At 37.6% G+C, this 27,435-nt stretch overlaps 1 protein-coding gene across 1 annotated transcript in view; it reads right to left on the bottom strand.

Annotated features, from left to right (window-relative positions):
- Positions 1 to 24,225, bottom strand: part of LOC134796733 (connectin-like) — an 86,588-nt gene extending 62,363 nt beyond the window's left edge. The window contains exon 1 of the mRNA XM_063768928.1: positions 23,942 to 24,225. The gene's annotated coding sequence lies outside the window, so the exon portion shown is untranslated. The remainder of the gene's footprint in view (positions 1 to 23,941) is intronic.
- Positions 24,226 to 27,435: the final 3,210 nt, after the last annotated feature.

The following is a 27,435-nucleotide window of genomic DNA, read 5'->3' as shown; positions in this document are numbered from 1 at the left end:
GAGCCCTCTCGCATCGAATGATCCGGGTCCGGGTTTTTGATTAACAATAAAAATGACAGGACTACCGGTTCTATGTACTTACATCCGATCCGTGACTCCAACGTGTCAGATATACACCGTGTATACCTCGGATATACAATGTGTGTGCCGTGCAAACAGACCGTTAGCTCACGCATCGGTTGTTTGTCGTCTCGCCTCGCATCAAAGGATATTTGCATATGACAGTAAACGTTTAGCAAAAAAGCTAGCTTTTTACCTTTACCATTTTTGTACTTGTTATTTTTCAACGGGTTGCGCTTTTATTTATGTGTAAAATGTTCAAGGGTGGCAGCATACAAACGAAATTCTAGAAATCATTTTCAAGCATTTATTGCTGACTGTACTTTTCTTTTAACAGGCAAAACGAATTATTCATCGAGACAGTTCTTACAAACCCAAACACAAAGATTGCGTTGTTTTATCACAGAGTTCCTTCTGTGTCCATCATCAGATCAGTTCGATGGTACAATAAATAAAGGCTACCTTAAAGATCGGCTACGTCAGCTGCTATATTTGGGCGCACGAGCGCCGAGCTAACTAGGAGTCGAAGTGGTCGCCTTGGTCGAAATCGGCCGGAAGGATCATCATCAACATCAAAGGCTATGGATAGAGGGTAAACGAGACAAGTATTCAGTAATAGAAGCAAAACATTAAATCTTGTTTAAAAACTCAAATACATCATGGTTTTCTAAGAAATTTACTCCTTAGCCTGTACCTACTTTTCAAAAGACCTGAAATAATGTTAAACAAGCATACGGCACGCCATAAACATACATAATAGCGGGGTTAAGCGGGTTGTAAAGCAAGTACCTATTCTCCTTGCGTGAAAGTATTTATGTAGTCCTAGAAAATATTTCACCGACTTTCGGAAGAACCAGCTAACACAACTTTTATACGCAACCAGAAAATATAATACAATAAGTAGAAATTAAATCCAATTGTGTCGCGGAGACTAGAATTAAATAGGTGACCCAGTTCAGGAAATAAAGCATATTATTATTATCAAATATGTATAAGTAGGTGTTTCGTGGCAATCAGTCAGGTTTATAAATAGATTATTTTGTAAATATTAATGTCTTAATAAATAATAATTATTACATTACAACAAACTGTTTTTTTTTTTCTGAACACTTATATTAAATGAGTCCCGCTGAGTTTTTTGCGCCGGTATCTGCTCAGGGCTGTAGTGAAGGGTTAGAATCGTAGCTTGGTAGTAGGTTTGACACACATAAATGCATTATAATACGCCCAAATTGAAGAATAAATCTTTCAGTTTCACTTTCACTTAAGGATTTACATTTACGAATACCTTTCTTGCGCTAGAAATAAGTCGATCCTTGGTTGTTTTCTCGTCGCCGGTCGGACATCTAAAGCTGTAAATACTATCAAATTCAAATTCAATACGTTTAATTCAGACACACCTGTCCATATACACAAAACATACATGTGAAATTTAAAAATACTGAAACAACATACAAAATAAACACAAACACACCAGTCGAATAAATTAAAGTAACATTTAAATAAAAATAAAATGAAGATAAAAACTAACATACGATACGACATCGCGCAGATCCGCCTCCACCATGTTGCACCAGCGATACCCGGACGTTCAATAGCCATGGGATGGGGCTTCGATTCAACAATGGGCGAGAGGTCGCACAGGACCGAGAAAAGTGGCGCTCGGCCCTATTCGAACTTTAAGATATGTCAATTAATAGATCTAGAAACGATATGGATTAGATATGTCAGTGTCAAATGTGACGTTTCTTCAAACAAAAACGTGACTTTAGACACTGACACATCTAATCCATATCGTTTCTAGATCTATTAATTGACGTGTCTTAAAGTCAGACGACCGGTCTGGCCTAGTGGGTAGTGACCCTGCCTATGAAGCCGATGGTCCCGGGTTCGAATCCTGGTAAGGGCATTTATTTGTATGATGATACAGATATTTGTTCCTGAGTCATGGTTGTTTTCTATGTATTTAAGTATTTATATAACTATTATATATATCGTTGTCTGAGTACCCACAACACAAGCCTTGAGCTTACCGTGGGGCTTAGTCAATTTGTGTAAGAAATGTCCTATTTATTTAGGGGTCATCCATTAATTACGTCACACGTTTAGGGGGAGGGAGGGGGTCAAGAAAATGTGACATATTGTGACATAGGGGAGGGGGGAGACACAAACTTTGTGACGTCACTTTAACTTCATCAGTAACCGAAATTTTTTTTAAATTATTTTATTCGCTGTACATTTAAATAACAAGTTTTTAAAACGATAATCGTTTTTATTCTTTTAATTTTCTTTCCTAAGCAGTTTTGGGTTTTAAAATAACTAATATTTATATCGTCAAAAATATTTTGATAAAATATTAATAATACTTAGGTACTTACTTAATTCGATTTGGCGATTTCGTAGAAAAAATGTGACGTCACACTAGGGGGGAGGGGTTTGCCAAATGTGACCAAATGTGACAAGGGGGGGGGGGGAGGGGTCAAAAACCCTAGAAATTCGTGTGACGTAATTAATGGATGACCCCTTATTTATTTATTTAAAGTTCGAATTGGGCAGGCTGTCTTGTGTCGGAGGCCAAGTTTCATTTTGGGTTGCTGAGCCAAAGGAGTAAGTGAGTACTATACGATACGGTATAGAGTTATAGATTTTGGTTAGCTCAGTTCTGTGCCCGGGCATACATTATTAACCGACCGACGACGTCCAGTATGTTACTTAGCCGGTACTTAGTTGGACACCTTGTATATTGTTGGTTATGCTAGTTGTACCGCCCAACTTAGTTAACTAAAGCCTGTACGTGTAAGGCTTTACTCGTTAGTACTGAATAAATACTAGCACTAATGTAAACTAATATTTTAGTAATATATGTCACACCCACAACCAAGACGAACCAAAATCTCATACATTGTATCGTCAAGCCGACTGCACGCCAATTGCAACGTCAGCGTGCAGTTCCCATACAAGTTGCAGTCGGGTTGCAGTCTGTCTGTACCGGCCCTTCGATTGTATATGTCGGCGGCAGATCGTAAAACCGGGCATATCGAGATATTCCTAGGCATATCATGAAACGCCATCATTTCATGATCTGACTAAGATTTGCCCAGGCATATCACGATCTGCCTTATAAATGAGGCGGCAGATCGATCAGAGCAATGCATTCGTTGATATTCCTAGCTTCATACCGGGCGCATCGTAAAATAATTAAATTATTTGCCACTGGTGGCGCTGCGTTCTATGTGGCATTTTGAGCAGCATGCGTACCTACGCATACTGCTATTAAAATATTTTTATTTTAGTAAAAGTCGTACATTGCCCAAAAACTTAATATAACTACTATATATGTAGTCAAGCCATTTCAATGGTTTTCATTTGCTAAAATTTAGGACGTCCTACTTATTCGATATGCCTAAATTTAATGTTGAGGTTTGCACGATGTGGCCGGTGGTCTCTAGGCAGATCGAGAAATGCCGGCGTTTCATGGTCTGCCTAGGAATATCACCCCTTGAGGTTTGCACGATATAGCTGTTGTTCGGTAGGCAGATCATGAAATGCCGGCGTTTCATGATCTGCCTAGGAATATCACCCCTTGAGGTTTGCACGATATGGCTGGTGTTCGGTAGGCAGATTATGTAATGCCAGCGTTTCATGATCTGCCTAGGAATATCACCCCTTGAGGTTTGCACGATATGGCTGGTGTTCGCTAGGCAGATAATGAAATGCCGGCGTTTCATGATCTGCTTAGGAATATCACACCCTACTTATTTGATATGCCTAAACGACGCCAGGCAAATCGTCAAACGTTGAGGTTTGAACGATATGGCTGGTAGTCGTTAGTCAGATCATGAAATGGCGGCGTTTCATATGCCTAGGAATATCTCGATATGCCCGATTTTACGATCTGCCGCCGACATATATACGAGATATAGGTATAATGAGCATAAATTTGTTAATTGTGAGAGTTTATTCATATATATGGTACAAAAACAAGTCAAAAAACAATAAATAAAAATAACTTAAAATTACAATTAAACTAAATACAAACTATTCTAAAATAAAATTAAACTAAACTAAACTAAATCTAAAAAAGGCCGATGAGCATAAATGTATTATGGGCATGGGCACATACTTAGTATAAATTGCCTCGGGTAAATTGAGTTGACTGTTGTATAATCTACTTAAATAAGTAGGTAAATATTCCGTAATCAAATGTAGTTCCAAAGTATAGTAATTAGAATCAACTAGGCAAGTACCGTACGTCGTTCATCAAACCTCTTCATACATTATTCACCGAGACGACGAGCTAAACTTGTTACCTACAGTTGCTTCACCTAGTTGGTGTAGTACAGTCAGTCGGGCGAGCACTTTACATTTTAGCAGAGCAACTATTAGTTTGGTGGCCCCTAATTACTAAGCCTATCTTAAATCTTTGTCGTCATAATATATGTTCAAACTTAGTAAGCACAAGAATTAATGAAAACGATATTGTTAAGAACTCATTAGATTTTTGACAAATATTTAAATTTGTATTTTTTATGATTCTTTACATCATAATATGTCACTCGAAAATAAATGGCTTAAGGTTTCGTGCGTATTTTCATTCGGGCTATATTTTATCTTATATTCTTCATCTAGCGACCGTTAAACATTATGGAAAAGTTATTAAAAGAGAGAAGTATAGCCAGGAGGCTATTCACAACCGCAAAAATAAATGGCTAAACGTTTCGTGCATATTTTCTTTCGGGCTATATTTTCTCTTATTTCCTTCAGATATGTTTAGTTAGCCGTTTATATTCTTAAGCATAAATATTACTATGATTAGGCAGGTACATAATTTTATCTGCCCGATTCGAACTTTAAGATACTTCAGTTAATAGATCTTTAACGATATGGATTAGAAGTGTCAGTGTCAAAAGTGACGTTTGACACTGACATAGGTAATATATCTAATCCATATCGTTTCTAGATCTATTAACTGGCGTATCTTAAAGTTCGAATCGGGCCGTTAGTCAGGCGAGCACTTTGCATCTTAGCAGAGCAACTATTATTTTTATGGCCTCTAATTAGGCATATATTAAATCTTTGTCTTCATAAGTCAATAAAGTAAAATTTGGTAAAAAGCTGCGTAGTTACCTCGTAAATCGCGTACAGTAATTGTTGAGCATTATTAGTAATGATAGATGTAAACTATTTTGTTATAAGAGAGTAGAGACTACACGATCCCACAGTCAAACCGTGTAAACTGTTTTGTGGGACACTGTACTTGTATAAGCTGTATATTTTTATGTTAATAAATATATAAATAAATAAATAAATAAATGACAGTTTAGTAAGCACAAGAATTAATGAAAATTATATGCTTAGCCGTTTATTAGTTCTTATCATATTACTAAAAATTTAATTGATGAGGTAGGTACTTACATAAGTTTATGTTGCTATACATATGTCGTGGTCAGATCACAGATTGTGGTAATTTCATGAAATGCAATTTTAGAATTGATCGCTTTATGATATGGTTAGGTTTGACTTTTTCATGGTGTGGACAACCAGTCATTTCATGAAATGATTTCCACATCATGAAATGATCAATTCTATGATCTAGCCACGACATAAGTAGGTACCTACTCATATATGTACTATGTATTGTACCTATATATTATACCCTCGCAGTGTATAAAAATATGTAATATCCACATTCTTTGCGAAATTACTAGATAATCAAACTACAAGCCTATGAAAATATATTCTTTAAACGCAATACAAAAATGCCTTAGCTAAGTGCAAACTTGCAAAGCCATTTTGTGATTTTGTCTACCATTGTCAATATGTCTTGTAATAAAAGTTTCCGATGAAGGTTAACCCGCGAGCAATTCAAAGATATATCAATTTTATTTGCCTAACCTTTATAGATGGAAAAAGCTACGAAACTTCAAAGGGACGTTTATCATTTGCCAACTTTTCGCACAATATCGAACATTGCTTGCAGCGGAATTGCTTTATCATGTCCCTCTAAAACATAAAGTCTACTTGTAAAAGAAAATACGAGGCTGTTGCGACTTTTTGCCGCGGAGGGCGGTTAACGTAAAATTTTATGCTATAAGTACTGTCAGTACAGTCTGAAATACAATTACTGAATTTCCATATAAAGAGTGTAATATAATAAAATTACTGGAAATAACATGAAATTTGATTTCGTTTCGACATGATTTTATGTGCCAGAAATACATGGGTAAAACAAGTTTTAGCAAAGCCAAATCATAGATGAAACTTTATACTTTGCAATAAATCTACGTAAAATTGTTAAAACGAAAATCCTAACCTATTTACCATAGGTACTTATCTAAACCTAAACCTAGGGTAATTCAACCCCAGATAGCGAGCAGTATAATACTGCTCTTTTTAGGGTTCCGTACCCAAAGGGTAAAAACGGGACCCGATTACTAAGTCTTCACTGTCCGTCTATCTGTCTGTCACCAGGCTGTATCTCATGAACCGTGATAGCTAGGCAGTTGAAAATTTCACAGATGATGTATTTCTGTTGCCGCTCTAACAACAATACCAAATGCTAAAAATAGAATAAAATAAATATCCCATACAACATACGTGATTATTTTGCCGGTTTTTTGCGTAATGGTACGGAACTTCATGCGCGAGTCCGACTCGCACTTATCCGGTTTTTTTTTGAGGTACGACCCATTAATTATATTGACGTAATTTTCCAATGGCTGTTACGTGGTGAGTGCGACAGAGCTTTTCCTTAGAAAAAAAGCATATCGATCCCTGTTCACATCGGCATTACCTAAATAGCAATGATCTAAGTAGGTACATAATGTGACAATGATCGATGACTTTTTTGTCGCTGCAGACAGACAATATCGAACTACTTACTCGTAGTCCATGAGAAAACGTAATGTATTTCATCAAGCATTTGTTTAAATAAAATACGGCCTAAAAAGCTTACAATAGCAATCGCCCGCATGATCATAAGAATTTTTAAAGCACTCAAAGTACTCAAAACTTTACACAACAAATTCTTTTTGTTTCCGAGTACTTAATTTTAGAAAGTCCGCAAGAAAAATGTACGAGTCTTCCCATTTCACGAACTTTATGACCGTGTCTGAAATTGAGGACATAGTAAAAATAAAGTTTGAAGAAAAATTCAAGCTTCTGTTGAGAATATTGTTAAACCTGGTAAAGATTGAAGGAAGGCAACGAGATTGAAAGGACTCCAGAAAATGCACAACTGGCAATGTTTTAAACTTTAATAGAAACTGTTTCCGTCAGTGTTAGTGGCACCCCACACTAGCGTCTTTTAAGCGTCGGCGTCTAGTCAGCGCTATGGAAAATGACGTCGCTGCGCAGTTGCGCCAACGTTGCGTTGAGCAGCAGCTGTAGAGTTGACTAGACGCCGACGCTCGGAAGACGCTAGTGATGGGTGGCCCTTAAGGAAAAAAAAGTAGTTAATATATGATTCCAGAACTGTAAATACGTTATGTGAAATCGCTTTCATTCTTACTTTATATGTTTGTAAATACGTTATGTTGATAGCACCTAACATTTATTTTCCAATAAAAAGTCCATTATATCTATTAATTTGAACAACACGAAGTTACAGTTTAACCCACCGCGCACCGTCGCATGGTCCCGGTGGTATTCACTGCAACGATTTTCTAATAGTGTTATAGCACGGCACGATTACGATCGTTGCAGCCATTGGAACAATTGGATATATAATGTTGCTTGCCGGCACAAAGGCACTGAGCTTGCCATGCCAATAATACGGGATTGCATCTTAAATAGGTACTAAACTGAAGATAGCTGCCTCTTTTCCGTAGTTTTTTGGGATTTATACTTGTGTGACTTTAGTAGTGCCATTTTAAAAGTACCGTAAAATGGGGTGAGTAGGGTTCGCGGGGAGAGTTGGGTTATGAATGGGGAGAGAAGTGTTGAAAGGGGGGTGAGATGGGTTTTTAAGGCTACTGCTACAAAAATAATGTATTCCAATTTAAAATGGAGCTATAGTAATACTAATAATAAAAATAAATCGATCCAACAATCTTCCAAAATCACCTTTGTATGAAAACCCAACTCACCCCAAATACGAGGGACTATGGGGTGAGGTGGGTTTTCCTGTTTATCGTCAAAGTTATGAAATGGAACCACCCAAAATAAAATAAATACTAAAATACAGACGTCCGGAACACATACACACCATTCAGTTTGCATGTGTAAAAAGAAAATGTTATCGAGGTTTGAATGTCAGTTTTGCGCCTACTCACCCCATTTTACGGTACGTTCGTAAACAGCCCAGACAGTATCTTAAAGATAATAGTCTTTGACTGTATTTAAAATAAATTATTTCACACCATGCATGAAATAAAGCACCAGATAATTATTGAAAAACTATATAGATACCAGTTATTTTTAAACACAAGTTCTATTTAATAAATCGGATAGAAATATAAAAAGTAGGTGAGTTGACCGTGACGTCATTGTGTAATGTTCAAATCGTTTTGACAGTTCTAAAAAAGAAAAACAAAATTAAAAAAACAAAACAAATTAAATTAATTATTGAAAAGAAACTGATTTGACTAGTAGGAGAATACCCTATTGCTGATCAAATGTGTTGTCCTGTATTGAATGAAATAATTTTAAATGTGAAATCTAATTTAGTTTATAAGTAGATACCTACTAGTATATTATTTTTAAGAATGTATGAAAGTAATGAGACCAATCTTATCTTAATGAAATAAATAAATATAATTAAATTGTAAAAGGTTTTGTTTGTCTGTTGGCAAATGTTTACAGTATAAGTACAGTATTCGCAGTAAATGTGAACATTTTCGAATTCACTACCACGGGACCCAAATAGACTGCGAGATGGTAAATAACTTGCGAAGAAGTAAACACTAAACAGGCCAGGCTTGCATTTCGTATTTTATGTTGCTTTATAACACACATACTACAATCCCAACCTAACAACTTACAAATACCTAACTATGTCAACATTTTTCTCAAGATTCTAAGATCATATCTCAGTGGTAGTAAATATAAGACAATCACTCAAATATCAGGCATATTCTGATTTTAATAACTTAGATCTGATTAGTTCATAATTCATAATTTATTTATTGCGTAAGATAGTACATGCAGGTTGATATAAGATTACAAATAGGAATCAACTACCTCGTCGCATAGAGACATAGTATATAGTTATGGATCTAGTGCATAACCTGTTATTAAAATCAGAATACGCCTTTAAGAATACTTTGAATTTGTGACCCATTTTAAATCGCAACAGTAAAAGTACACGCTTCGGTCCGACGAAGAGGATTTACAGCGTTCGTGACCCAACTTGGTGTAAAAGTTTTCTTAACTTTATTTCAATACCTGAATTGAACTGTTCTGGTGCTTACTTTGTTGTGAAGTGTTTTTACAGTATCTTTGTGCTATTTGAATGAATAACCATTATAATGAATTCATGAAAACGATTGTATTAAAGTTCTGTTCTAACTTAATTTCAATTATTACAGCTATTTATGTCTAAAGGAGTAATTTATATAACCTTACTTCGACTCACTACATTGGTGTTAAAATTTGTCGCATGTTGTATAATAAGAATGAGAATTATTAGACATTATCACAGACAATGACAATGATGGGGGAGGCCTATGTTCAGCAGTGGACGTCTTATGGCTGAGATGATGATGATGATGACAGACAATGACGGCAATGGTTTTATTTTTTCTTATTTTATGAGATTTCCCAATTATATTTTACTATGCCTTAATGCTTAAGGCGAAGCAAATAGGATTTCGGTAGTCTCTCTTTCAGCTAAAACACAATGTAGACTCGAAACTTGCCTACTTTGAGCACAATGTAAAGGATGTTAAACTTTATATTGGTTAAGTAGAGCAGTTTTCATGATATTCAGTTTGGTTTGAGGATGATAGGAATATTTCTCCGTTGCTGAGAAAAACGTCTCATTTTTGCAAGGTAAGTTTTTCAGCAAATAATGTCGCTTATCTTAGTTTGCTGAGCCCTTAATTACCTACAACTAATGTTACTGGCCGATCATTTCATGTATGTATAGCAAGCTACAAAATTGCATGGACACTCTCTGAATGAATTAATTTGTAAAGTGGTGATGCCGTTTTGCGGCTGGGTGTGCATGGCTAAATAAGATCAAACTTAAGTTATTATACCTACTTACATTAAAGATTAAGTCCGGTCAGTAGAAAGGTGAACTGAAAAATAAATAAATAAATATTACCTATAGGACAATTAGGATTGTCCCACAGTAAGCTCAATAATGCTTGGGTTGTATGGCTCTAGACGACGATATAATTATTACCTAATTATAAGAAATGGTTATATATAAATATACAAAATACGACATTATTTGTCATCATATTGTTAATTCTTGACTTTTTTCAGTTCAACACTTATTTTTCGCTGTTTTGGTATCAATTTAAAATACCTTGCGTATCGTCTTGCTGAAGCATCTAAGGTAGAAATATCCGCAATAAGTAGGTTAACGCGATAAATCATTAGCAACCTTCCAGATTTGTAAGCACTCCAAATTACACACCTAGCCACGGGTATAAATTATCTCCAGAAGCTTACAAACCCTATTTGGGTCCCTTTACTGAATAAAGGTATATTTGGGATTGAGCTATCAATCAAAGACGGGCGACAAAATAAATAGATATGTTCATAGACTAGGCAGGCCTATTCGAACGTACACTGATAGCAGAATGACATCTAACTGATGTCATTCAGTTATTGTGTATTTCCCTCGTACATGTTCGTACATTGGCGCGGACGAAACTCACGATAACTAAATAACATTCAAATATCTTTCCAATGTCAGTGTAGGTTCGAATTGGCCTGTAGTTTGCGGCTGTTTGATAGATTCTACCCGCGCGGACGAAAACGGAATTGATACCGTAAAATGAGCCTACTTTGCTCCCCACTGGGTAATTCGCTCCAACAGTTTTTTTATATACATTAAAACTATATCAGAACCTCATTTAAGTGTTTCAACCTGATAGCAGTGATGGTCTACTTTAAATCGGTATATAGATATATAGAATACTCTTTATTGGCACACCTCAGTAAAAGATACGGATTAAAGAAAACAATTGATTAAATTTAATTGAAAATTATGTAGGTATGTGGTTGTTTAATTTTATATAAGTAGGTATACCTACATTTTTTTTCCAGTAACTTTCTCTAAGTTCTATTTTATTTAATAGTTCAACGTTATACTCGTAACTGTTATAAGTTAATAAGTCTTGCTTAGAAATACCAAGGTAGTATCAAAGGCTCTGAGTTCTGTAATAAAAGCTTATTGGAAGTCCATTGGTAATGCTAGAAGTAGCAATATACGGGACCATTTTCTTTCATTGGATTTCACGTACGCCGCTGTTTCAATACTACTTTACCGGTGAGTCGATCATTAAGTGAGAAAGTATGTATTACCAATAACATTCACTATTATTTCAGTAATGTTTAATTGATTATTCATTTATTTTACTATTATATTAGGTCTAATGTTACAAATAAACTTTACATATATATAGTTTCACTAGACTTATATCGACCGGGGTATGGACCGTGATTACCTTTTGTCTTGTTTTGTAAGTCTAGTGAAACTACTTAAAATAAAATTAAAAACTAATCTAATCATACATTCAATTAAGTAAGCACTTAATAACTTTGTCGTTAAAGACGACGATAATTTTTGGTTGAAAATTGATCAAGATTTTAAATACTGCCTGCCTCACTTACCTGTATTGATCTTATATAAAAGAGTTAAATATCCATTTCTTGCGGTAATGAACCAATCAAAGCCAAATATATTACTGTCAAAGCGTTAGAGATAGTAATAGTGTCTGAATTCTGCGAGGAATATTATACAAGTCTTAGGAGTCCGAGCGAAAACTCTTAAAGTCGGTGAAGCTAAATAAAAGTGTATAAAAATATAACAGTTAGTATCGAGTCACACACACACACACACAAGTACCAATAGACAAAAGTCGATGAACCAGCACAGGAACGTATTAATTTTTCACTTCAGTTCCGTATAAGTTTCCTAAACAAGACATGACCCACGTAATGTTCTCAAGGAGGCCTATTTTGTTTGATAAGGTTTTGATCTTATTTTGATATGATCTTTTGATTAAATGATTGATTGATCATTTATTTGTCAATATTACAATATTAATTAACTATTTACAATATGTAAGTACATAGGATCTCCACATTGTGCATACAAACTACTCTTGAGTCATGTGAAGGTGTAATTGTAATAACGGTTTATGTATTTGAGCTGAATTTGTTGTAGATATGATCTGCCAGTGTGAAAAGTGACATTTCTTCAACTAGAAAAATCACTTTTGACAATGACATACTTACATTACATTACATTACAATCATGATACATTATTACATCCATAACAAAGTCAGAATGCGCCTTCAGGCATCTCACGAGCAACAATAATAATAACGAGCCTTATAAAATGTGCAGTGGCGCACGACTTAAGGTCGTATCAAAATATAATTAAAACTTTAAATAAAAAAAATATCAGAATCGGCCTCTGGGCTGGGCACACGTTTGTCTTGTCTACATTTTTAAACTCCTCCACAAGTTCCACGCCTCACCCATTTTATTTACCGCTGGCAACTTGCGTTTTACCAGTTGTGTAACAGTTTTAGTGATGTTAAACACAGTGCTTGCCGAGTTCATCTCGGACTGTCCAGTATAAGTATAAGTGTACCGTTCGAATTCAGATATAGCATTCTAACTGCTGCAGTACTGCGACATAGTAAATGTCAAATTTAATAAAAAATGCCTCGAAAAAAAAGACCTTTTTGACGCCTTGCTCCGATGCAGTCATCAAAAAGAGAACGCAGGTCCTTTGCTTTCATATGTACGGCTGTTCTCCTCTAACGGAAAAGGATTTTAATACGAGTATACATAAATAATGAAGTACCTACCTACTGGCAAGCAATATGATATCTATTTTTTTTGTTAATTGAATCGAGTAAATAATAATAAAATAAAAGTGTCTTTTCATAAAGAATTCTAGTAACATAATAATAAAATATGATTACTCAGTTTATTGATGTTTGAACTCAATCACGCAATGACGGCCGAATACTTAAATCTGGACTCAAATATTCGTTAAGTGCATTTTATCTGTTGTACCTATTTAGAGTTAGACCAAGCTAACTCGGCAGCGATTTTGTGGCACAGACTGTGCGAGTGTCATTTTAATCGTCATAATTTTATAGAAGTATGACACCCCGTTGTAATAGAGATATTTAAATTAAATAACAAAACATGGCGTAATTTATCAACATAATAAGTGTAACAAAATGAGGGGGTGGCCCGTCGAAAAATTAAAAAAAAGGATCTTTAGACAGCCCTAATCCATATATTGTTCTTCAAATTACAGCATATTTTCCACACAATGCTTCTGCTAATACGTACGTCGTAACCATAAGCCGCCATTTAAATGTACGGGCCAAACGGCCGCCAACGACACGAAAGGTCAAGCTAAGCTCAGCCTGATTTATAAGGAAGGCGGTATTAGACAATTGTATACAAGATTAAACGAAATTCTCCCTCTGAATCTGATCCTGGTTCCAAAAAGATGTATGTGTATATAAAAAAAAACGTTGCTTACCACCATTTTGTATTAACAGCGTCATAATTACACGGCGATTTGTATTTTTTGTTTCTCATAAGACAATAGAGCTTGTGAATAAGTTAAGGGGCTTTTTAATTTGAGTTTTTGCATTGATAAATAACGCTTTGAAAGCCGAAAACAATTAACATTTAAGTATTATTATTATGTAGGTACCTACCTAAATAGCGTATATTTCTGGCGATTAATTTCCTGTAGAAATAAATAAGTGCGGTTATATTCATGAAGCATTAATAAATTAAATGTCAAAAGCTTTTTACACCCTTGACGAAGAACAATTGACATCTGAGTGACCATTTTACTTTATAATATTAGACTAATCTTTATAAACCCGCATTCAAAAATCAATATCATCAATAAAATTGACTTATCATTTAAAGTATATATGTATAAACCCATAATTTAGAAGTAGAATTGCAAGAGATAAGAATTCGTTTATATTATTTTGTAACTTTCCACGAAAGTTTCTCAATTTCAGTAATATTTCGACAGTGCATACTCTACTCAGGAAAATAATGAGCATACCTGGAGCCTCGTTTCGTACGAAAAACTTCTGTAACGTAATATATACTTATCATCTCAAGTTTCGTATTACAGGGTAGTGAAATGCTCATTTCCATATGTACGTAATGAAATGGTTGTAGGTGGAAGTAGTAGGTGTTGAGTGATACTACCTACGCGTTTTCAAATAATTAGGAAACTCATCAACCAGTTATGAAGAGAGGTTTGTGATACACAGCTTACGTTGACGAAAAAACTTAATTCACATGGTTACAGTCAACATAAAATCGATAGTTAGAGTCAAAGTGGCCAATTATATCGGAAAATATCCTTATTTCTATGGTAACAAAGTCGTGTTACGATATATTTGATCACTTTGACCAATTAACATTTATGCCATATATATTATATATATTTTTGGCCAAATGGCCAATAAATGTTCAAAATGGTTTGCCTGCTTAAAGTTCACGATAATCGGGTTAAGAGATTGCGAAACGAGTGGAAAGCGAGTTTCGTTAAAACATCACACTGTTTTAGTCTAATTTATAATAATTATGTACAGCCATACACTGCTTTAATCTACTTACACACATATTATATTTATGCTAACCATAATTTTCTGTTTTTGAACACATCACAATACATGTGTGTAGATAAACTACTTCTCTGATTCTAAAAGAATTTCTTTAAAGAGGAAGCAGGATGAAGCTTTTATTTTAAACTCTTTTTTTCCTGTCTGATAATTACAGCAGAGAATAGTTCGCAACAATTTCACCAGCGTTCTTAAAGCTGCGAACTGTCAAGCTGTCAACGCCGCCTCGCGGATATGAGATTAAAACTCGGAGCTCCACGCTTCAGAGATTCAGCCCGTCTATTTTATTATACCATGCCAAGATTTTGTTTGCCCTTCACCATGTTGCGTATTTTCAGTAGTGCTAATTTATTGTATTGTTACTTTTATCTTTGACAATAAACGATGAAAGTCATCGAATATCGCCAATGTAAATAATATAGGATTTCGCGATTAAAAATGATTTTACGGTATTCTACCTTTTCATTGAAGTTTTATTGTCCGAATTTCACTTGCCAACCAACATTTCGCAGATGATTTCCTTTGGCAACCAACATTCGGCAAATTTTCATTTTCATTACGTTTTATTTGGTAGAATCATTAAGTAAATTTCAGAATCTTTTGCTCGCTCTGGTATCAAGCAGCACGAGGGGTTAAACGACAAAGTTTCCCCCGAGTGAAACAAATATCTATTTTGAAATTTCATTCAACCGTGAAACCACGGAAATAAAAGAAAGTTTAGGCCATAAAAAGAATGAAAATTTTACAACAACGCGATGATCTTACAAAATACATACCCGCAACTTTCAGTTTATTCTTTAGATATTCTCAGCATTAGTTAATTTTTATGGACCGCTAATATGACAGAATGGAAATATGAAATAGCTCGTTTTATAATGTAACAGAATATCATGATTGCGGAATAATACACAGTTATTAAATATTTCATGCACCGTAATATGACTGGGCTATAGAGAAATTTCGCTTAATACCGTTTTGCGGGAAGCTTTTTACATTAATTCATTGCATTCAGTATAAAATCCGAGAGTAGATTAATTCACAAAACGTTTTAGGCTCGTCTGTAGGCCTCCAGGTATAACTTGTAAGCTTAATATCAGTAATAATTATGCGAACTCGAATACCATTTTATACCAGCTGGTTGCCCGTGAACGCTCAGTAAAAATTCTGAATAGAACTTCCGCGCTTAATTGTGTGTCCTCTTCGCACGACAGAGTATTTTTTAAGCATTCTTTGCTTTACATTGTTAGATGGGGAGTTTTCCTCAAACGAATTAAGTGTGGGGTTTTTCAAAACATGAGTGGAAGGTTGATGAAAGTCAGAAATGCGGCTACACGCTACGAGTGGGTATACGTTAAATTTTCACCAGCTTGGTAGTGACTATGGATGCAGGGGCCATACTTGACGTAGCACTAGGCGCGTAAATAGGCTTGCAATTATGGAGAGTAGAGGTAAGGAGAAAACTCTCTTACGGGAGAAAAGTTACAAATATGTCCAGTTATCAGTTATAAATAGGCTTAGGACTTTTCGTTGCATACCGTGGTTCTAAAATCCTTGGAGCCGCCATATGTGAAATTTTCGAAGTCAAAGTCAAAGTCAAATATAATGAAGAAAAATATAGTGTTCATTGTTCCTTATGTGATGTATACATATTTAAAGCGATAAAAAAAAATGTTTGTTGTGAACCATATCAAATAGCATATCTCATCAAAATGACAGTGATGAGAATAGTATAATCCTAAGATGGATAAAACCTTACGGAGAACTAACGGTAAGCGAAGATAAGTCACACATATATTGTTCGGCGTGTGATACTAATTTGAAATTAAAAAAGTTTAACGTAGAGAAGCACGTGAAAAGCCAAAGTCACCAAAAAAATGGCAGTATGAACGATTTTAATCTAGACCTATGCTTGTTTCTCATCAACCGCAATATTGCTTGGAACAAAGTAAACCATCCAGAGTTTAGAAAGTTTTTTAACAAATACATTTACTGTAATTGTGGTACTAGAAGATTGCCTGAACAAAGCATCCTAAGGAAGGTGTATTTTCAAAAGCCATATTAAATAAAATAAAAAATAAAATAAAATTTGTTTATTTCAGACCATACAGATCCATATTATTGTTAGCTAACCAGAAGAACTTACATCCTAGTTAGTACTTACATAAAACTTATAACTATTTACTATTTACTACCTTAACATATACATAATGCGTGCAGAGAGGAACACGGGGCAAGATGGGTTATTTAGCCCTGCCTATCACCACCTCTACCCAGTATTTTGAGAGGCGGCAGTCCAGACGTTCGGACAACGTCCTCAGGAGGCTGTTATCACTGCTACGCACGCGCTTCAGCAGAGACGCTATTCTTTTACGCCTAACGGCGTAAAAGTCATCCACTCGCGCCTCTGCAAACATGCCAGAGGCACTACAGTGGTTCGGCAGTTTCAACAGCATCCTCAGGACGTTGTTGTACTGAACTCTCAGCGTATTATAGGCCCTCTGCGTAAATGTTGCCCACAGACTGCACGTGTAAAAAGTTTGACAATATGCCCTAAAGAGCGTTAACTTTACTTGTGTGTTACAACGTGCAAATCTGCGGGCAACCATATTGCCCCTTACCGCCATAGCCCTCCTCTCACGCTCCAAATCCATATCGTCTTTCAGATCTCCGGTGAGCATATGCCCTAGATATCTGAAGCTGCCCACGACTTTTAGGGGTACTCCACCCAGCACGATCTTAGGCACAGTTAGCTCTGAGTTATACTTTGGAGCCTTAAAAATTAGTATTTCACTTTTGATTGAATTGTACCTAAGACCATGCTGATCAGCGTAACCCTCGCATATGGCAATCAACTTTTTTAACGCACCTACTGAGGGGCTCAGCAACGCCATGTCGTCCGCGTAACTTATATTGTTAAAACAAGTTTCCCAAATATAGCATCCGACACGCTCATTGCTGAGCCTCCCAATAAGCTCGTTAACATAAAGGTTAAACAAGGTTGGAGATGTTAACCCTCCCTGCCTAACCCCACATAGTAGTTTGTATTCGTCTGAATACACCCCATCCCATCTCACCTGATTGACCCGATTGTTATACCAATATTTTAACAAAACTATGCATTCATTAGGTATTCCCGATTTGGCTAGTTTATCCCACAGTATGTGGTAAACAACCAGGTCAAAGGCCTTTGACAGGTCCAGGAAACACGCGTACACAGGCGTGTTTCTGTCCCTGTAGTACCTGACAGCTTGCTTAAGGCACAATATCGCCGCTTCAGTTGACAGCCTAGGCCTAAAACCGAATTGCGCGTCGTGCAACTTTATATGGCTCTGTAGTTGTGCATTAAGCAAGCTGTCAAGCACTTTAGCCATTATAGTAGCAAGTGAGATGGGTCGATAATTCGCAATATCAGAAAGGTCTCCCGTTCTGTTTTTCGCAAGCGGCACTACAACGGTGCGTGTGAGCTGGTCGGGAAGATACGCGTGCCTTATACAAAGCGTGAAAAACATTGCTAGAACGCGTGGCACGTGTACACGGTTACATATCAGAATACCGAAAATTGATTTACCTAATGTTGAATCACCTATGCTCGTTTCACCTATTTTAAAAAATACCTAATGATCAATTAACCTAAGCTCATATCACCTAATGAACGGATTACCTATTGCACGTTTCACCTACAATTGGTTTACCTAAGCTCAGAATACCTATGCTCGATTTACCTAAAGTTGAAACACCTAATACTCGAAATACCTAAAGCTAATATACCTAATACACGAAACACCTAATGTTGATATACCTAATGCACGAAATACCTAAACTCGGTATACCTAATGATCGAATTGCCTAAAGTTAACATACCTACTGCACGAATTACCTAGTCGGTATACCTAATGATCAAATTACCTAAAGTTAACATACCTAATGAACGAAATACCTAAATTCGATACACCTAATGCACGAAATACCTGAAGTCGATGCACTTAATGAACGAAATATGTACCTAAAATCAAAAATATAATTATTGTTTAGTAGAATATTATTTGACGACCGGTCTAGCCTAGTGGGAAGTGACCCTGCCTATGAAGCCGATGGCCCCGGGTTCGAATCCTGGTAAGGGCATTTATTTGTATGATGATACAGATATTTGTTCCTGAGTTATGGTTGTTTTCTATATATTTTAAGTATTTATATATTATATATATCGTTGTCTGAGTACCCACAACACAAGCTTTTCTTGAGCTTACCGTGGGACTTAGTCAATTTGTGTAAGAATGTCCCTATAATATTTATTTATTTACTTATTTTATTATTAGGACATACAACATTTGGTATAATTTTTTTAGCCAAATCATTCAATTGGCTCACAATTTTTTATTATAATATAAGGTCTAGTCATTTGCCAGAGTCGAGATAGGTGCGACGATGAGCAAAGCGAGGAGGAGCGTGTTAGGTTAACTGCGACCAAACAGTGCCAAAACCGACTTTTATTTCATCGTCATGATGTTAACTAACAAAAATTAATTTTTTGATAAGATAAGATAACTAATTTTGTATTAGACTTACGATACGAAATCATTCTACTACCTAAAAAGTAGCGTTTCAAAAAGTGTATTTTTAAGTTGTTATCCAAACAAACAGTTTCTACTGTAAGGTTGGGAAATCATACGATTTATTGGGTGGAGTTGCCACTTGATCATTCGGCAAAATGATATGAATTTTGTACTAGGTATATAGACTTTAGGTATTCCGTGCATTAGGCATATCGACATTAGGTAAATCGTTCAGGAAGTATATCAACTTTAGGTATTTCGTGCGATAGGTTTAACAGTTTTAGGTATTTCGTCCATTAGGTAAATCAAGTTTAGTTACATCGTTCATTAGGTATATCAGCTTTAGGTGTATCGTCCATTAGGTATATCAGCTATAGGTGATTCGTGCATTAGGTATAATAGCTTTAGGTGAAACGTGCAGTAGGTAAAACGTGCCTTAGGTATATCGTGCATTAGGTGTTTCGTCCATTAGGTTATTTGGGCTTAGGTATTATGAACTTAGGTCAGTCAATGTTTAGGTAAAATGATCGATAGGTAATTTAAAAATAGGTGAATCAAGCATAGGTGATTCGACATTAGGTAAATCAGTTTTCGGTATTCTGATATGTAACCGTGTACACCGGCATACCTGAGGTGCTCAATACTGAGACCATCATACCCCGGAGACTTACCCTTCTGCATGTTTTTTATGATGGCTTCGACGTCTTTGGCCATAAAGGTTACAGTGGGGGGGGATAGTCCCAGCATCCAGCACCCCGGTCGTGTCCTTAATAAGTGGCCTTACTGCAAACGCACGCTTAAAATTATTAGCAATATGTTTTTTATCGCTTTCAGCGCCAACGCTCACAGGGATACCCGGTCTAGCACTAAACTTGTTTGTGTTTTTCCAGAAGGATTTGAAATCGTTTTTAGTCTGATTTGCCGCCAGGATGTCGCTTTTTATCTGATCCTGCCTATCCTGGCACCATTTCAATCGTGACTTAAAAACCCTTCTGGTTTCACACATATTAAAGCACTATTACGAAGATAAGGAGTTTTCCATAGAATCTAGAACCACGGTATATGCTTCAAAAAGTCCTAAGCCTTTAAAATAACTTCATACATTTTGACTTTGACTTTGACTTCGAAAATTTCACATATCCTCCATCCCTCTCCAAGGATTTTAGAACCACGGTATGCTACAAAAAGTCCTAAACCTGGTTATAAATAACAGTTCCAAATCTCTCCAGAGTAGCGCTAGAGTAGATATTAACTTAGCCGTTATTGACGGTGTGAAATGCGTTGTAAATGACTTGAATTTTTTTATCAAATATTCTAGGTATTGTGGCGCCGCCTATTTAAGGTTTTTTGATGGACACTTTTATAAACAAAGAATGTTCTCCTTTACCTCTACACTCCATACCTGCAACTCATTGTTTCTAGCATGCGCGACTTCAAGTATGCAGTAGTCGCGAGACAACGTTAGTCATGCCAGGAAATTATATCGTATACCCACTTGAGCATGATAAACTTTACGATGCCATTTACTAAAATCATATTTTATCACATGATAATCTAATTCAGCAAACAATAGAGCATTAATTCTGGCTGGCCTGAATCAGCTCTGACCTAAATCTCTCTGACAGCCATATTAATATTCATATTCTTTGTTAGCAGTGTTAGCACCGGTATACATTGTCATCAAAAAAATATTTAGCATTGTCCATCGCTCGTTATATTGTTTTTGATAAGCCTGCTCACAAAACAGGAAATTGTGATTTTTTTTAAAAACCCTGCTGGAATGTCAACGTTTGGGTTAAATGATTTCTAAATGAAGTATTCGCATGGTTCGCAGCCTTTTTAGGGTTCCGTACCCAAAGGGTAAAACGGGACCCTATTACTAAGACTTCGCTGTCCGTCCGTCCGTCTGTCCGTCCGTCCGTCTGTCCGTCCGTCCGTCCGTCCGTCCGTCCGTCTGTCACCAGGCTGTATCTCACGAACCGTGATAGCTAGACAGTTGAAATTTTCACAGATGATGTATTTCTGTTGCCGCTATAACAACAAATACTAAAAACAGAATAAAATAAAGATTTAAATGGGGCTCCCATACAACAAACGTGATTTTTGACCAAAGTTAAGCAACGTCGGGAGTGGTCAGTACTTGGATGGGTGACCGTTTTTTTTTTTTGCTTTTTTTTTCGTTTTTTTTTTTTTTGCATTATGGTACGGAACCCTTCGTGCGCGAGTCCGACTCGCACTTGCCCGGTTTTTTTCTGTCATTAATGTTTCCCAATCTCCCCAATATTTGAAAGCTTTCTTCAACTTCTATGATGTTCCTCGTGTTCGTAAACTTCGCTCTACTGGCAATCTTTATCTGTCTATACCGTCTCACCGAACAGGTTACATGTCCTATTCCTTCTCCATTCAGGTATTTCGCCTTTGGAACAGTCTCTCTGTTAGAATTAGACAGTCTCCGAATAGATTTGCTTTTAAAAAAGCCTTAAGTGAGTGAAAAAGACTTAAGGCTGGCAGAATAGTAAATTCTTAGCGTCTAGATTTTGATAGTTTGTGTTCTTATGTATATGTGTATGTATTTATATATATATATATTGTTTAATTTTTATATGTATGTATTATACCTATGTATTATTTATATTAGTTGTATAAGTTGTGTAAAAGTACCTACTTTGTTTTGTAATTACAATATAATGTTGCACCGCCTACAAGTTATCAGCTTTGACCGAAGGTTGTCTGGTAGAGAATAACTTGTAGCTTTAAGTCCGACTTGTGTACGTTTGTATTTTCTTTTGTGCAATCAAGATGAAATAAATAAAATATTGATTTGAAAAGGAGGCCAATTCATACTTTCATTGTGACATCAAAATTATATGTAAATATTGTCAGTTGCGCGTGTTTTTCGCTCTTACATTTATTGGAACTAGCGAGACGCTCGAGCAACTGAAATCATTTTGATATCACATTGTAAGTTCTAAATACAAAAAGATATTGTATTACTATATGGATCTTCCGTTTAACCGAGGCGGTTAGTAATAAGTTGTTGTGGTCAGCTATTTACTCGCCGAAGGTTTGGCTGCATGAAGCTGAATTGTATTATGTTACATATGTAACAATGAAATAATAAAAATTAGTTTTACGGCTCGATTCGGGAAATGAATTTGAGATTCAGTAGATATGAAATGGTAAATATAATATGTGACGTTCCACGGCCAAAGATACCTTATGGCGGCTGGCGCCGCGATTCCGGAAATGAATTAGAGATTCACTAGATATGAAATAGTAAAGATATGTAACGTGCCACTGCAAAAGGTACCTTATGGCTGCTGGCGCTTACGTCGCATAGCACCGCAATAATATTGGAGCGGCGTTAATAATAGCGTAAGCACCAACCGCCATAAGGTATCTTTACCCGTGCGACGTCACATATCTTTACTATATCGTATCTAGTTAATCTCTAATTTATTTCCCGAATTGCGCCGTTAGTTTCAAAACTCAATTATCTTGTACTAGGAAATCCCCGCGCAACTATTTTACTTCTTTACAAATCGCCGTAGGCCTAGCATAGTGTGTCACCCGCGGGATAGACTACTTGTTTTTTTCTTACAGTATTAAAAAGAGAGGGACTGGTAGTCATTCTCCTCTGTTAGGCCTATTGAGTTAAGTGTTAGCTACCCTTGCTAACCACCAACGCGACGTATTCAAAAACCTACTGAAGAAAATCACTTGCTGATCCGTTTCCACTCAAGTTCACGTGGGCCGCAGGTTATAGGTTGAGGCAAACATGGCCGGCCCTCTGGCACTTTAGCTCGCTAATCTAATAGGCTTCGAGGGTCATCTCATTATGGATTCTATCCTTTAGAGCTCCCTGGGAGATTATAAACTGGTGTAGGAACCCAACTAAGTGTTCACATTTCGGGAAACGTGGACGACCTTATAAGAAAGTTTGTACACGTTATATATAGGTATTATATATGGCGGTGTTTGGGATTATCGCGTGACAAAGATACTATACATTATAATACAGTCTCAACGCATCTGACGAGAAGAATCAGATAATTAATGACTAAAGTTACTTAGTTAAGCCACGTCAGTCCCTCACCCGTCTTAAGGTAAGCAGGTCGCCGTAGCCAGTGGACGCCTGCAAGGGGTGTTGCATGCGCATTGCTGAGCCTTTTAAATCTACCCACGTCTAATTGTTCGCGGATAAGTGCGGAAAGCAACCTGCACGTCAAGATAATTTTTTTGGCTTGAAGCCTTTTTAAAACTAAGAATGCTGAATACACAATAAGGAATTATTGCAAGTTCTTTTTTTTCGTAATACTTAAGATGCTACAGCATCATTAATTTATATGTAATTACAATTAACGTGCATGTCGTTTTTCCATACCGCGACCGCACCATAAAATATTACTAACACCGACGATAGGTATTAGCTACTTCCAAAAAGTTAAAAAGAACAGTTTCAAAGTTTAACACAACCACAATTTCAAACTTGGGGCAAAACGACATACAAAAGTTAAATAACTTACCACAAAAATGGCAGCAGAACAAATATCCAAGATGTTTGACAACTCACTGGGGCCTATTTGGACTTGAACTGAACTGACGAAACTTTATATCGTTACTGAAAGCGCCGGGCGCGGGCTCGCCTGAACACAGTTCGCGATCAACTGACTTGAGTCTACCCTGGCCACTGTTCCCATTGGACACTCCAATAGAATTCTCTTAAAAACCAGCGTATCTTGACCTTAGATCAGTAACAATTATCAGTAATATGAGAGCGAGTATAAGCTGGTTAGTCTGATCCTTCACCCCTAGCTAACAGGGTAGCAGCGCGTTCATGCGCGTTGCCATACGAGCAAATCGTAATGTTCGATGTACATTGCTCTTTATTTTACGACTGACGATACAACTAAGGAGGTATAAACGGTAATGTACGACAAGTATTACGAAATATTGTTTTCAGTTCTGCAAGGGTACTGTAAATGTTAGCTTATAATGAAATAATTATAGAGTAACGGTATCTTTAAATATGTATGTAAGCTAGCGAGTGATTAGTTAAATTTTAATACTCAGACTCCGTGAATATAAATAATTAGTGGTTTAAATTGTTTGATTACTAGGTACTTACATATTTTACAAATTAGGAGACGTTTATTATCAATTTACCGTTCGTTACCTAATCATAGTATTACGGCTCGATTCGGAAAATGAATTAGATTTCTACTAGACTTCAACAAGTTACGATACGGATAATTTAAAAATATTTGTAAGATAGATATGTCATTGTCGTGTATAGCTAGTTTTTAATCATACATGTTTAGTTTTAATCGTTCTTCTATGTTAATCTATTTTTGTGTGTTTATTGTCATTATTTTTACCATGTAACTTGTGTCTTATTTTACCATGTAACTTGTGTCTTATTTTTTATTATTTTATTATGTCACGTGTCTAGATATAAGTCTTTATTGTTCCCCAATTAAATATTACCTTTTTTCCCTAATTTTGTAAACATTTGTAATACGCTACTGTGATTGGTTCAATAAATAAAATACTTACTCTGCACGTAACACCCACGCCTTGAGTAGGCGTGGCCTAGAGTACCCACGGTGGGGATCGCGCCGCGCGCGCCTATATATACGCGCCCACCCTGGATGCTTGTCACTCACTCATCAATAGCCACAGAGGCACCAGCCTCCCAACACTCTCCAAAGTTTTCTTATAAATCAACAAATGTGTTTTCATTAAACACCCTACACAGCCCCGGTAATGGTGCGGTAATCTGGAGGTAATCTGCAGCAGCCAGCCAGCGCGTTCCAGCCATCGTGTACGAGTTCCTGACTTCGGAATCTGCGAGCCCCACAGTAACTACGCTCGACATTATGGTCCTTCGAGCCGGATGAAGAAAGAAACAAGTACGCGCTGAATTTTAAGTAGAACTATACTTAATTCAGGAGAACAAAGAAAAACGAACGCGCTGAGCCCCCGAAGTTCGCTTCGGCTCAGACCTTACCATACCAACCTTTTCCGTAACCCACCATTACCGGCTTGCCGGTGGACCGTGCAGTGTCGTAGGTTCGCCTCCACTCACGTGTCCTGGCAACTTTAGTTGCATGTGTCACATGGTGATACCATCACACTGTTTTCGAACGCTCTAGGCCTTGCACTTTAGCCATTGCGGGAGATTCAGTGCACCGAGGGATCCACGCTTAGGGGCACTGACGCTGCGCTCGGTAGCGTCAGAGCATAGGCGTTAGGCAGGTAAATTTGTATATAGTTAGGGACCCCCCGCGTGTGTCAAGTGTTGTGTTGTGTTGTGTGCGTAAAAATCAAGAAAGAAGAAGATGTCGCAAGACGGAAGATCACTACGCTCACGCAAACGGGACCTGCCTGTCCCCACGCCTACGCCCTCGTCCGGCAATACTACGTCCGGCGCGACCAATACGTGGAGCAAAGGCACCAGTGGCGACCAGAAAACTAGTGATGAGAAAGAAAATGAGTCGGTACACTCAGACGAGCGTCATAACGATACAGTGGTAGTTCGCAGTCGGTCGAATACTTTAGTGCCACCCGTTGTTGCGCCGCCGCCGCGAGCGCCGTCTGTTCGCGAGTCAGTTAGGTCTGTTCGCGAATCGGTAAGTAGGGACCGCGATAGTGAATTAACCGTGCTGTTAGCAGAGCTCGAGGTTCGTAAAGCCGCTCTAGTCGTAGCCAAAGCAGAGTCCGATACTGCCAAGTTAATGCTGCAGATTGCCCAAGTTAAGGCGCAGTCTGACGGCGGCAGTGTCGAGTCCGAGGCCGAGGTACGAACTAGAAGTTGGGTAGAACGACAAGCGACGCTACAGCGCGAGATCGCGCGTAAAAACGTAAAAATCCCGCCGCCGAAAGAGACCGCGCCGCGCGCCGCGCCCGACCGGGCCAGCAAACCGCAACCGCGACTTTTAGAGGTACCACACGGTACCTACCCGCCGATGTATCACAAGCCGCCTGAGTTACCCCCGTTCGGCGGAGATATCACCGAATGGATATCGTTTAGAGCGGAGTTCGAGGACACGTCGCCCATGTTTAGTGCCGTCAATAATGTCAGTAGAATCAGACGCGCGCTTAAAGGCGAGGCCCGGACGGCCGTAAAATCGATCATGTACACTGTTCAGGATCCATACGAAATTATGGAAGCGCTAGAACGGCAATTTGGCGACCCCGAGGAAATTGTACTTACGGAGCTGCATAATATCAAACGCATGCCGCGTTTGTCGGAAGACAATGCTAATATCTCGTCGTTTGCCGCGCATATCGCGAACGCCGTCGCCACCGTAAAATCATTGCGTCAAGAAAAATATTTGCACGCGCCTGAACTAGTGAACAAAATAGTGGACAAATTAAATTTGATAGTGCGTTACGAATGGGCCAAATATAGGCAGACTAATTCGGAAACTCCCAGCTTAGCCGCTTTATCTGAGTTTCTCAACGATATTAGTACTGCAGCCAAACGCGTAAACCGCAGACCGGCTACTAGATCGCGAGCTGTAGTGAACACGGTATCTTTTGAACACGAACCTAGGCGGTCGAGCAACGCTCCCTCTAGATCTCGCGTCCCCGCGTTCTCCCGCGACTGTAGCACGGGCTCGGAGTCAGATTTCCACGAAGATTACCCACGCGAAACGGAGAGTAGATCGCGTAGTAAACATACTGTCGCACAAGTAAAACCGCGCGAAAATAACAATAAAAAAAAACCCGCGTCAACCGGAGCCAGACCCAAACAGCAGATATCGTCCGTCCCTGTCTCGCGCAGCACGTGCGCCATTTGTAAGAGCGGGAACGAGCACAAGGTCAGTGCGTGCTCAAAGTTTTTAGCCGCGACGATATCTGAGCGATGGGATCTGGTGAAGGGTGCTAGATTGTGCTACAGATGTTTGGACGTGAATCACCGTAGGCCGTTTAAGTGTAAATACGTCGCGTGCGGTGTAAATCAGTGCGAAGCCGGACACAGTAAGCTGTTACACGGACTGAACGCGGCCGCGCC

This window comes from Cydia splendana, chromosome 14 (assembly GCF_910591565.1).
Source record: "Cydia splendana chromosome 14, ilCydSple1.2, whole genome shotgun sequence".
NCBI lineage: Eukaryota > Metazoa > Arthropoda > Insecta > Lepidoptera > Tortricidae > Cydia > Cydia splendana.
The sequence above is the reverse complement of the archived record's forward strand: the minus strand, read 5'-3'. Positions and strand labels throughout refer to the sequence as shown.